This window comes from Oryctolagus cuniculus, chromosome 11 (genome assembly GCF_964237555.1).
Source record: "Oryctolagus cuniculus chromosome 11, mOryCun1.1, whole genome shotgun sequence".
NCBI lineage: Eukaryota > Metazoa > Chordata > Mammalia > Lagomorpha > Leporidae > Oryctolagus > Oryctolagus cuniculus.
The window spans coordinates 96,596,693-96,609,705 of NC_091442.1; the positions used below are offsets into that span (position 1 = coordinate 96,596,693).

Consider the following 13,013-nt stretch of genomic DNA (forward strand, 5'->3'; position numbering starts at 1 on the left):
TTGATAATGGTTCCATGTTCCTAATGGATTGGCTCTGCTGTTGTTGTAACATATCCCTCAATTTCTACTACTTTTTTTTTTATTGGCTTTCAAACATATTCTGTCTATTAGTATAGCCACACTGGCTTTCTCATAGTGGCTGTTTGCGTGGCATTTCACTCTGTCCTTTACTTTCAATCTGTTTCGGTCTTTGAATCTGAAGTGTGTCTTGTGTCTCTAGTGGATGGTATGTATCTGTAGGTGATTCTTGTTTTTTCCCCCAATCTAATAATCTAATAATCTTTTATTGAATAATCTCTAATTGAATCTATTCACATTCACATTATTATTGATATAGTTGGATTTATGCTTGCCATTTTCTTTTTTTCTCTTTTGTCCTCTTTGTTTCTTTATTCTCTTTTGCTGCATTTTTGTATTGTATCATTATTTTATAGCATAACATTTTAATTTCTTCAATGATATTTCTTGCACTGTTGAGTTTTTTTTCAGTTATTTTCTTAGTGATTGTGCTAGATCTTGCTGTATACATTTTAGCTTATCAGAACTGACTTCAGTTATTTGCTTTTAAATTTTGCTCTCCTTTTCTCTTTAATTATTTTTATTTACTTGAAAGGTAGAGCAGCAGACGGAGACAAGAGACAGGAACACAGAGAAGCATCTTCTATCACTGGCTCGCTCCTCAAATGCCTACAGCAGCTAGAACTGAGCCAGGCTAAACCAGGAGGCTGGAACTCAATCTGACTTTCCCATGTTAATGGCAGGGATCCAGGTACTCGAATCAGGATGTGCATTAGCAGGAAACTGTGATGAGCTGGCACTAGAATCCAAGCCCTCCAATACATGATGTGATTGTCCAAACTGGCATCTTTACTACTGTGCCACAGGGCGGGCCCCTGATCAGTTCTATGCTAACTTAATTATAGCAAGATGTAGGTACTTTAGTCTTTATAGCTGTGTGTGTGTGTGTGTGTGTGTCTGTGCACGCATGCTATTCTCTCTATACAAGGGTGCTTTTAAAAGTTTGTGGAAAATGGAATTAAAAGATAAGTTTATTTTGGAGCAAAAAAAATGTTTTTGAATTCTGTGAATAATTTTGTCATATTAATTTTTATTTTTTCTTTAATTTTTTTGTCTGTTTAAAGATTTATTTATTTATTTGAAAGTCAGAGTTACACAGAGAGAAAAGGAGAGGCAGAGAGAGAGAGAGGTCTTCCATCTGCTGGTTCACTCCCCACATGGCTGCAATGGCCGGAGCTGCACCAATCCAAAGCCAGGAGCCAGGAGCTTCCTCTGGGTCTCCCATGAGGGTGCAGGGGCCCAAGGACTTGGGCTATCTTCTACTGCTTTCCCAGGCCATAGCAGAGAGCAGGATAGAGAGTGGAGCATCTGGGACACGAACCAGCACCCATATGGGATGCTGTCAGTGCGGGCTTCAGCTTTACCCACTATACCACAGCACCAGCACTAGCCCCATGTGTTTTTAAAAAATCTATTTATTTGTTTGAAAGGCAGAGCTATAGAGAGAGAGGAAGAGACAGAGAAAGATCTTCTATCCATGGGTTCACTTCCCCAGTGACCACAATGACTAGGGCTGGGCCAGGCAGAAGCCAGCAGCCTGGAATTACATCTGGGTCTCCCACTTGGATGCAGGGTCCCAGGGACTTGGTCATCTTCTGCTGCTTTCCCAGGTGCATTAGTAGGCAGCTGGATTGGAAGTGGAGCAGCAGGGACTTGAACTGGAGTCTGTGTGGGATCCCAGCGTTGCAAGTGGCTTATCCTGCTGTGCCACAATTACTGGCCCCATAATAGGCATTTTTGAATGAACTTTTTGAAGACTCCTTGAATATTTGAACTTCAAAAATTGTTTGCACCAAAATAAAGTTATCTTTGATAAAATTTTTGATGAATGTTTTGAGGTACTCTCATAAATATTACATTTGTATATGTGGAAATCAACAATACATTGGTATAATTAATACTTTATATATCATATTATGTCCTTTAAATAAGTTGGGAAAAGGAATGAGCATCAGCATGCATTTATAGAGTTGGTTCTGCTAATTTTTTTTTATTATTAAGATTGATTTATTTACACAGAGTTTCAGAGAGAAGTTGAGACAGAGAGAGCTATCTTCCATCTGATGGTTCACTCCCCAGATGGCCGCAATGGCTGGAGCTGTGCTATCCAAAGCCAGGAGCCTGGAGCTTCTTCCGGGTCTCCCATGTGGGTGCAGGGACCCAAGGACTTGGGCCATCTTCTACTGTTTTCCCAGGCCATAGCAGAGAGCTGGATTGGAAGTAGAGCAGCTGGAACAGGAACCAGCACTGGGATGCGGGCACTGCAGGAGATGGCTTTACCAGCTACACCACAGCACTGGCCCCAAAACATATATTATGTTTCCATTTATTATAGGCCCAATACTTCTATTACCTACATATTGTCTGTTAATTGATTTTAAAAACCACTTAAGAGAAAAAAGGAGAAGAAATATGTATTTATAGTCTTTTAATTACTTATATAATTATTTTCCTTGGTGCACTTTGTTTTTAGGTGTGAAATTGAAATTCTCTGAGGTCACTTGGCTTCTACTTGAATAACTGTGCTTCTCCTAAGGTAGGTCTGTATCTTTTGCACAAAATTTTTGTTTCTATTTCACTTAATAATGTTCCATGTCATTTCCTCTCAACTGTTTTAATTTAATTTCTATATTTTAAGGGCAGTGAGGGCATGGAGGGAGAGAGAGAGAGAGAGAGAGAGAGAGAGAGTGAGTCTCGTCTGTTGGTTCATTCCCCGAAAGCCCATGATAACCAGGGCTGGGCCAGGCTGAGGGGAGAATTGGGAACCAGAAACTTGATCCAGCTCTCCCATATGAATGGCAGGAACCTCAGTATTTGGACTGCTGCCTACAAGGATGTGCATTAGCAGGAAACTGGAGTCAGGAGAGGAGCCAGGACTGGAACGCAGGCACTCTGATATGGGATGCAGGTGACCCCGAAAGACATCTATCTTTACTGCTGTGCCAAACACCTCCCCCTCAACTCTTTTTCAGAAACAACTCCATGGCCAACATGCATCTAATTATTCTCCTTGAGGGTTATTTTCCACTTTTCAGTATTAGCGATGACACCGTGTCATGAGCATTTTTGCACATACATGCTTAAGAAAATGTTTTTTTTTTTTTTTAAAGTACACAAATAATCTGAGAATACATTTATGGCTAAAACCATCCCAACAATAAAATAGTGCCCCTCTGAAGCTGCTCTCCCTGGCCATCCCCATCTCCTTCACAAACATAATCACATTTATTGTCTCCGTGTAGCTTTTCTTATATTTGTCTATGCATTTGCACATACACAGAGAGAGACATAGAGGGAGAAGAAGAGGGAGGGTGAAATATTTGTTTTTTGTTGCTTTTGTTTCTGATTTTAGTTTTCTATTAATGGGATCATTCATCCTGTTTCTCACCTCGTTTTCTTCACTTAACAACAAGTCTAGGGGGTGGTTCCAAGTCAGTCTGAACTCCTTCTTTTCCAACTGCTGCATAGAATCTCACGGTCAGCCAAGAAATATTTTTTGAGTTCCTGCTGGCAGGGCCTGAGGACCAGATGAAGTTTTACTTCACACAAGGAGCTATCAAATTTAGCTTTCCCATTTTGATGAGTGTATAGGTTTCTCCTCAAGGACAGATGCTTACAAGAGGAATTACAGGGGTGGGGACACAGGTGTGCAGCACAACTAATAAGGTACCTCTTGGGACATCCATGTTCCATAATGAAATGCTTGGTTTGGAGACTGGCTCCTTCACTTCTGATCCAGCTTCCTGCTAACGGGCACCTTCGGAGACGGCAGATGATGGCTCATGCACTTAGGTCCCTACCACCCACACGGAGACCCACATTGAGTCCAATCCTGGTTTCAGAGAGGTCCAGCCCTGGCTCTGGTGAGCATTTGGAGTGGGAACCAGCTGATACAAGTTTTCTGTCTGTGCCTCCATCTCTGCCTTTCAAAAAAAGTGGAAATAAATAAACAAACAAATAAATAAATATTTAAAAAGAGGAATTACCAAGTCAAAGTCTTTTGACATGTACCTTATGGCACTAGTTTATATTTCCAAGAAGAATAGATGATAGCATTGGCTTGCAGATATGGTAGATGGGAAAATTTCAGTTTTAACTTGCATTTTTTTGTATTACTACTGAGATTTCTTTTTTTATTAGCCAATTGTATTTTCTTGGTGGAGTGTTACAATTTTTTTCTTTTGTCCAATTTTTAATGAGGTCTATTTTCATGTTTTCTTGTTTATTTGTGCAAATACTTAATATTTTTTTTCTTTTCTAGTTTTTGTTGCAATATTCTTTTCTATTTGCTTTTGTCATCTAATTTTTTATGACTCTTTAATGAGCAAAAAGCTTTATTTTTTGAAGGTTTCATTTTAACTAAGACAAAGCATTTATTTTCCCCCCTTTGCTGCTTCCTTTATCATTTATGTACAAAAGCCTTTCCCAAATCAAGATAAGATAGTCATTTTATAAACTTAGCCATTGGTTTCATTTTTAATATCAAGCTTTTTAATCTATCTGAAAAAAAGTAAAGAGTGAAGAAAGATTTCATTTTATTTCCCCAAAATTATATTCACACAAATAATTCAAAGACCCTTCCTTTGCCCATGGTATCTGATGCATGGAATTCTGATCCTGTTAGTTCATGTGAAACCCTTATATTTACATTTTTACTTTCATCAGTGATCCTACTTCTATTGTATATGCTCCATCGATGCCCACTTCATTGTGTTTGAAATAGGTTTGTGAATCATATCTAAAACATGTATTGTTTGAGTGAGTAAAAGTGAACATTCAATGGTAAATTTGCACTAAAAATTCTGCTTTTTATTGATTAATCTTACTAGAGTTGTCTACTTTTTTCATCTTTCCAAATAATCCACACTGGGTTTATTAGTCTTCTCTGTTGTATTTCTGAGGTTACCTCTGTTATTTCTTTCCCTTGTATTTCACTGGGCTGATCCAATTTTTTTACTCAAATTGCACAATGTTAAGAGTTTAGTTCATTCTTTTCAATTTCTTGTTTTTCTTTTTTTTAACTTTTTATTTTAAAAATTTTATTTATGCTATACAAATTTCATGTATTTCATATATGTAGATTTAGGAACATAGTGATACTTTCCCACCTTCATAATTTCTTTTAGTAACATTTTCAGTGTCATTCAATTCCAAGCATTATTTAATACTTCTTGTAATTTCTGCTTTAATCCAAGAGTAACTTTATTAGAATATATTGTGTTTTTTTTCAGATATAAAGAATATTTTTGAATATCCTATAGTTTTATTAGAACATGATTGGTAAGATGTTAAATCTTTTACTTAAGATTTACATTTTGATGGAATTGTTATGAGTTGTCTATTTGCTTGGAAAGAATATGTATTCTCTGCTTATTCCATGTTTAATTTGATTGATTTTTTCAAATAATCCATGCATTTGCTGCTCTTATTTCTGTTTTGTTTGAATGGTCTATCAATGTCTGAAAAGGATCTATGAAACATCCAGCAATTGCACCTTCTGTTCTCTCCATAGTTCTGCCCGCAGCTGCTTTATTTAGTGGAGAGATGTTCACATTTTATTATTTAGCATTTTATTAGACTTGGCGCCTTTTTCTAATCCCCAGAGCTTTTTTGATCTTGAATTCCATTTTGCTTAACAACTATTTCTAAGTAACTTACTTCCTTTTACCTTTCTTTGCAAATTTCTTACATTTATCTCTTTTCTTAAAGTTTTTTGAAAGAATCTCTGTATAATAAACAGTCTGTGTCTTTTAAATTTTTTATTGCACACTTACATAGAAAAGATAGTTTATCTAGATACATTTTTTCAATTTGCAGCAATAATGACACACATAGGCATTTCTTTCCTTTTTTGTTTTTCATTTTAAAAAATTTTTTTCTTCCTTAATTTTATCTGCCAAATGTAAGAGAGAATGTGGAATTTGTCTTTCTGTGTCTGACTTATTCCACCCGACAGCATGTCCTCCAGGGGCATCCATTTTGATTCAAACAGTTGAATTTCAGTCTCTTTCATAGCTGAATGATATTGTGTGTGTATACCAGTTTCTTTATGCCTTCCTCTGATGATGGATGCGTTGGATGACTTCACATTTTGGCTACTGTAAAAAGTGGTGCTATAAACATGGTGGTGCAGGTATCTGTCTGATACAATGTGTTCATGTTTTTTGGGTACATATCCAGCAATGGGATTGCCGGATCATATGGCAAGTGTATTTATCTAAGTTTCTTTCAGAAATCTCCATACTATTTTCCAAAGTGGCTGCATAATTTATATCCTCATCAATAGTATATAAGAGTTTCCTTTTCTCCACATAATTTCCACCACTATTATCCAGAAGATAGAAAATAGCTATCTTCTGGATAATAGCCATTCTGACGGGGTGAAGTGATATCTCATTGTGTATTGATTTTGCATATATTGATGGCTAATGATATGCAGTGTATCAATTGTTTCTAGCCATTCTATGTCTTCTTTTGAGAACTATCTGTTGAGTTCCTTTTTTATTTATTTATTTGAAAGAGATACAAAGACAGGGAGAGGCAGAGACAAAGAGATCTTCCATCCACTGGTTCACTACCCGGATGGCCACAATGGCTGAGGCTGGGCCAAGCCAAAGCCAGGAGCCAGTAGCTTCTTCCAGGTTTCCAATGTGGGTAGCAGGGGCCCAAGCCCCTGGGCCATCCTCTGCTGCTTTTCCCAGGCCATCAACAAGGAGCTGGACCAGAAATGGAGCATCCAGGACACGAACCGGCACCCACAGGGGATGCTGGTATCGTTGGCAGTGGCTTACTCACTACACTACAACTCCAGTTCCTGAATTTTTTTAAAATTGTTGATTTTTTTTTTTTTTGACAGGCAGAGTGGACAGTGGGAGAGAGAGACAGAGAGAAAGGTCTTCCTTTCACCCTCCAATGGCCGCCGCGGCTGGCGTGCTGCGGCCGGCACACCGCGCTGATCCGATGGCAGGAGCCAGGAGCCAGGTGCTTTTCCTGGTCTCCCATGGGGTGCAGGGCCCAAGCACCTGGGCCATCCTCCACTGCACTCCCTGGCCACAGCAGAGGGCTGGCCTGGAAGAGGGGCAACTGGGACAGAATCTTGCGCCCCAAACGGGACTAGAACCCGGTGTGCTGGTGCTGCAAGGCGGAGGATTAGCCTAGTGAGCCGCGGCGCCGGCCCGATTTTTTTTTGAGTTGGTGATATAGTACAGATTGTAATCATTTGTCAAATAAGTAGCTTGCAAATATTTTTCCCATTCTGTTTGCTGTCTCTTCACTCTTACTGAATGTTTCCTTTTATGTCCAGAAACTTCTGAGTGTAATATAATCCCATATGTCTAGTGCCTATGCTTTAGTGGTCTTATCCAGAAGTCATCACTTAAACCAGTGTCTTGAATCATTTCCCATACCTTTTCTTCCAGCAACTTCATAGCCTCAGGTCTTAATGGATACAAATTTTAACACAATGCATTTAAATGTTGCCCTTGTGAATACCCCCCAACCTTAATCTTGCTGGGCATTCTATAAGGATATTCAAACTGAAAAAATTTTTTTTTCCTTAATTCTGGAAATTCTCTGTTATCTCTTAAAACATTTCCTGCACTCTTCAGGAATTCCTAGTTGACATTTCTATGTCCATCTACCTTATTGCTCAACTTTTTGTATACATTTTCCATCATTTTATCTCTTCTGGGTGTGATATGTGGTGGGTATGTTCCTCACACTTGATTTCACAGCTCATCAATTTGTTCTTCATGTGTATTCCTTGTGTTGCTCATCTTAATTACTGAATTACTTATTTCAACTATCGCACTTTCTGAAACCACCTTTTGTACATGGTTTTCCTTATTCTGAGTGTTCTTATTTTGCTCTATCAATATTGTCTCTTATTTGTTTGAAGATTTCTATGCATATTTAACATTTGTTACTTATCTATGGCATTAGCTCTCTTTCTTTTTGTCATCTTTCTTTTATAGTGATGTTCTTCAGGTACATCATTGTTCCCCTTTGAACTTCTAGTCCTTTGGGTCTATTCTTCAGGTGCTATGTAGTGGTGGGGTCAGGTCCAGGGAAGGAGTGGGGTTCCCTTCCGCAGGTTGTTAATACAGATGGGGTTACTCTCTCTACCCAGCAAGGGAATTGTTCCTTCATCTTCTCCCACTAGTGTGTAACTATGTATCATTTGATTGGATAAATTCTCTTCTAGCGCAACATACAGACTTTCTCAGCTTGCTTGAAAGCATGCATAAACTAATTTTTTAAATAATATATTTATTTATTTGAAAGGCATAGTTATAAAGAGAGAGATCTTCTGGCCGGCGCCGCGGCTCACTAGGCTAATCCTCCGCCTAGCGGCGCCGGCACACCGGGTTCTAGTCCTGGTCGGGGTGCCGGATTCTGTCCCGGTTGCCCGTCTTCCAGGCCAGCCCTCTGCTGTGGCCAGGGAGTGCAGTGGAGGATGGCCCAAGTGCTTGGGCCCTGCACCCCATGGGAGACCAGGAAAAGCACCTGGCTCCTGGCTCCTGCCATCGGATCAGCGCGGTGCGCCGGCCGCAGCGCGCCGGCCGCGGCGGCCATTGGAGGGTGAACCAACGGCAAAGGAAGACCTTTCTCTCTGTCTCTCTCTCTCACTGTCCACTCTGCCTGTCAAAAAACAAAAAAAAAAAAAAAAAAAAAAGAGAGAGATCTTCTATCCACTGGCTTACTACCCAAATGGCTGCTGAAGCCATGAGCCAGGAGCTTCTTCTGGGACTCCAACATAGGTGGCAGGGACCCAAGCACTGGGCCATCTTCTGCTACTTTCCATCCATTAGCAGGGAGCTGGATTAGAAATGGAGCAGCTGGCACCCATATGGGATGCTGATATCACAGGCAATGTCTTTTTTTTAAAGATTTTTATTATTATTATTAATTATTTGAGAGGTAGAGTTACAGATGCAGAGAGGGAGAGACAGAGAAAGGTCTTCCATCTGCTGGTTCACTGCCTGAATGGCCACAATGGCTGGAGCTGAACTTTTCTGAAGCCAGGAGCCAGGAGCTTCTTTAGGGTCTCCCATGTGGCTGCAGGGGTCCAAGCACTTGGGCATTTTCCACTGCTTTCCCAGGACAGGAGCCGCCACCCAAACAGGATGTCAGCACCACAGGCAGAGACTTAGCCTATTATGCCACAGCACTGGCCCCCACAGGCGGTATCTTAAAATGCTGTGCCACAAAGTTGACCCGGAATAAACTAATTTTGATGTGAAGGCAGAACATTCAGTACCAAGGGAAGAAGACCCAGGAGTTTGGAAGGATCACTTGAAGTGATGAAGTAGGCAGCAATAGAGGAGGGCTCCAGAGAAAAGTGGTTGTCTTCATCTTAGTTTATATAATCACTCATTCTGCAAATGCGTTGAGACTGTACCTGGGTGTGGAGGTAATGACGAAACAGCCTATGGGGCTGACAGCTACAGACCTCGGTATAAGCATCTTATTATTGTTGAGCTTCAGTATTTTCAGCTGGAAAATGGGACTATCTAACAGATCTCAGAATGTTGTGTTAGAAGTTTATGAGATAATATAGAGAAAGTTTTAAGCACAGTGCCTGGTCATTTTTAGGTGTTTAGTAAATTGTAATTCCTTCTCTATCATAGTTCTCTATCATTTTCCTTTCCAATAAAAAGTTACAAACATAGAGCAAAATGAACAGTATCAATTTTCAGGGAATGGATCATCTACTGTTTGTTTGTACTTACTGCCCAGTTGTCTGTCTGTCTGTCTGTCTTTCTTTCTTTCTTTCTTTTTAAAGATTTATTTATTTATTTGAAAGATAGAGATACAAAGAGGCAGAGAGAGAGAGAGAGAGAGAGGTCTTCCATCTGCTGGTTCACTCCCCAAATGGCTGTAATGGCCAGAGCTGTGCCGATCTGAAGCCAGGAACCAGGAGTTTCCTCTGGGTCTCCCACGTGGGTGCAGGGGCCCAAGGACTTGGACCATCTTCCATTGCTTTCTCAGGCCATAGCAGAGAGCTGGATCAGAAGTGGAACAGCTGAGACTTGAACCAGAGCCCGTATGGGATGCCGGCACTGCAGATGACAGCTTTACCTGCTACGCCACAACGGCAGCCCCCAGTTGTGTTTCTTTAAGCTGTTGCAACTCAGGAACATTTGCAACTTCAGATACCTATGTACTAACATAGCTGCAAATGACAATTACACTGGTGCACGCGTGTCTGAAATACAAGGCTTCTCTTGCCCCTTTCATGTGCACTTTAATCCAAGCCTTTTTCTTTGCCGCAGTCTCATTTTGTCATGTTCTGACCTCAGTAGAAGTGTAGCAGTAGCCTCCAAACAGTTTCTATTCCATCAGTTACATGGTGAATTTTCATTATCTGTCACTCTCATTCTTTCACCCTTCTTTTTTGCAAAACAGCTGCTATTGTTAGCTTTTCTCAGTATTCCTGTTCTGTTGTCAGAAATCTTTGCAGCTGGCTCCTGGCTAGTATTTTGTAATCCATTCTGAAAAGTTTAATAGCCCCTAGTTTTTCATGTCAGCTGTGTTTCCCATGTTCACGATAATTGTGAGTAACAGCCAAGGGTTGGTTGAGCCATCTACTCGCTTTTCCAACATGTCTTTGAAAGGAACAGAGAGTTCAGATTCCTAAGGCTGATAGAAACCGACAATTTAATCCTTTTCTGTTTGCTATGACGACTTTCCTCAAAGATGCTATTGTTTGCTCCACTTCTGAGCACTGATTTGTCCTTGAAATCCGTGCGATTTGCTCTTCTAATACATGTGGGTGTTTTCTAAGTTGTCTTCTTTTCTTACTTCTTGTGTTTGATTCTTAAAGAGTTCCGGACTTTTGAATAAGTACCAGACTTTCGAATTTCATGGACCAACAAAAAAGAAAAGAAGTTGAGGACTGATACAGTTTTGCCAACATTTTATTTTGCTACGAGTACAAGCAGAGGAAAAAATAGAGGGATGTCATCTTCTATCATTATCATTTCACAAAGGGACATTTGAACAGCAAAACTAAGAATGAAAGAATCTTGGAATAAAGGCCGGTTCTTTAAGTGGAATAAATTTAAAAGAGAAACTGGCTACATTGTCCCTTTTTCTCTTTTTGCCTGGGACCATTGTGGAAAACCTCCACAGAAACATGTGGGAACCCACGCCCCGCCAGCACCATCCATACCCTCTTCACAGCTGGCTTTGAGCGCTGTCTGTTGTTCTCTAATTCCGTCAAGGTCGTTCCTACCTGGCACTTTCCCTCTCGCCCCAGCAACAGTTAAAGACCTTTCTCCAGGCAAAGACTCCGCTGACACACGGGAGAGCCTTGATCATCAATTCTCTCAGGCTGGGTGTCAAAGGAGCTGGTGGTGGAAAAGCCAGCAGAGGCGGCAGCTGTCGGCTCCGGGGACAGGAGCAGCTGTTCGCTGTCGTTCCAGGGTTATCTCATCATTTATGGTGCACGAAGGTGGCTTACAGTTCTCCTTCGCCCTCGTCCTTCTCCTCTCTTTCTCACTGGCTGTGAGACCCAGTGCCTTTCATCTTAGTGCCGTTACTCAAGGTCCTGGCCATGGGTCTTGCTTTTTTTTTTTTTTCGGGGCTTCCTATAACTTCTTTGTGAGACTCTGGAGTGTGTTCTGATGTCAAACACAACATGCAGGCCTGCCTAGAGTGAGGATTCCTACCCTCTTGACTTCGATCAGAGTTTCTTTCTGAATGCCAGCCAGCACCTCTGTAAAACGGAGAAGGAGCTGAGGTGCCCGGTGTGCCTCCCTTTCCTCTCTGCACTCCTCACATCGCTCCCACATCGACTTTCTCCCTCGCGCTGGTGGCTTCACACTGTCATTCTCCCTTCCTTGCGACTGCAAGTGACCCGAGAGAAGCACCTACACAGAAGGGACAGAAGTTTGATTTTCTCCCTCCTGAAAGTTTATGCTCTCATTGAACTGGAAAGAGAGCCCAGCTTTGGAATCTGGAGGATGTAAATCTAGCCACGGCTGTCCTTGATACTAGAACCCTGGGGACTTAGGCCACTCATGCAATTTCTTTGAGATTTTGTTTCTTCAGAAAAATAAGAAGGATATGAATAAAGTCGATCTCAACAGGTGTGATGTAAAAGCTAAATCTGGAAAGTATATTGGTTATTTGTTAGTCTTTTCTGGAGAATGTAAACGTTAGAACCCTCCTTGAGCTAGCCTGAGCATGCACATGACCAAGTCTCACATAGGACAAGGTCAAGGGGCTGGGGGAACCTAAGAGTTTCTGTTTTTCCATATGTAGCAGATCGCTCTAGTGTTCACCGATGTCTGGCTCTTCTTGCTTTTGGAGACACAAAGTGAAGTTAGAATTCCTCACCCTCCTTGCGTATGGGTGGGACAAGGTGGCTGAGTTCTGGCTAATGGATGTGGAAGGAACTGGTCTGTGTGTCTCTTGCAGGGCGGCTTACGAAATGTCCCGTGTCATCTTTCACATTTCCTTTCTTCCTCCCTTCTCCTGGCTGGTTTGATGGCAGGGACATCTTGCAACCACCAGATGGTGGGGACACAGATAGAGGGAGCCCAGGCTCCTGAGTTACCACTTGGAGAAGGCTTGAGAGAGAGCTGCACAACCAAGATTAGCTTTGAACTTTGTGTGCTCAAGAAATAAACTTGTGTAGTGTGAAGTGCTCCCTGCTGGCATTGAATGGCTTGAAAAAGGAATTCAGATGCTCAACTCCCAATGGGGTTACAGCCCAATAAACCCCTCGTAAGTGGAAGAGGTCATAAGACTACATGGATTGCCCATATTTCATGTAGAGAACATACCAGCCTAGCAACACAGTGCACTGTAGAGCAGCGGTTGTTTCTGCTCCTGAACTTGGAGCTGACTGGGAGCTGTGCTCACTGCCATTGCTCAACATCTCAAAGGAGGGCTACCCTACACATCAACAGCCCAGGAAAAGACCCCAA

General features: G+C 41.3%; 1 protein-coding gene across 1 annotated transcript in view; it reads left to right on the top strand.

Moving 5' to 3' along the window:
- Nucleotides 1-613: 613 nt before the first annotated feature.
- The window catches only part of CRADD (CASP2 and RIPK1 domain containing adaptor with death domain), a 256,993-nt gene continuing 244,593 nt past the window's right edge, over nt 614-13,013 (top strand). Inside the window, exons 1-2 of the mRNA XM_002711202.5 lie at nt 614-769; nt 2,552-2,614. The gene's annotated coding sequence lies outside the window, so the exon portion shown is untranslated. The remainder of the gene's footprint in view (nt 770-2,551; nt 2,615-13,013) is intronic.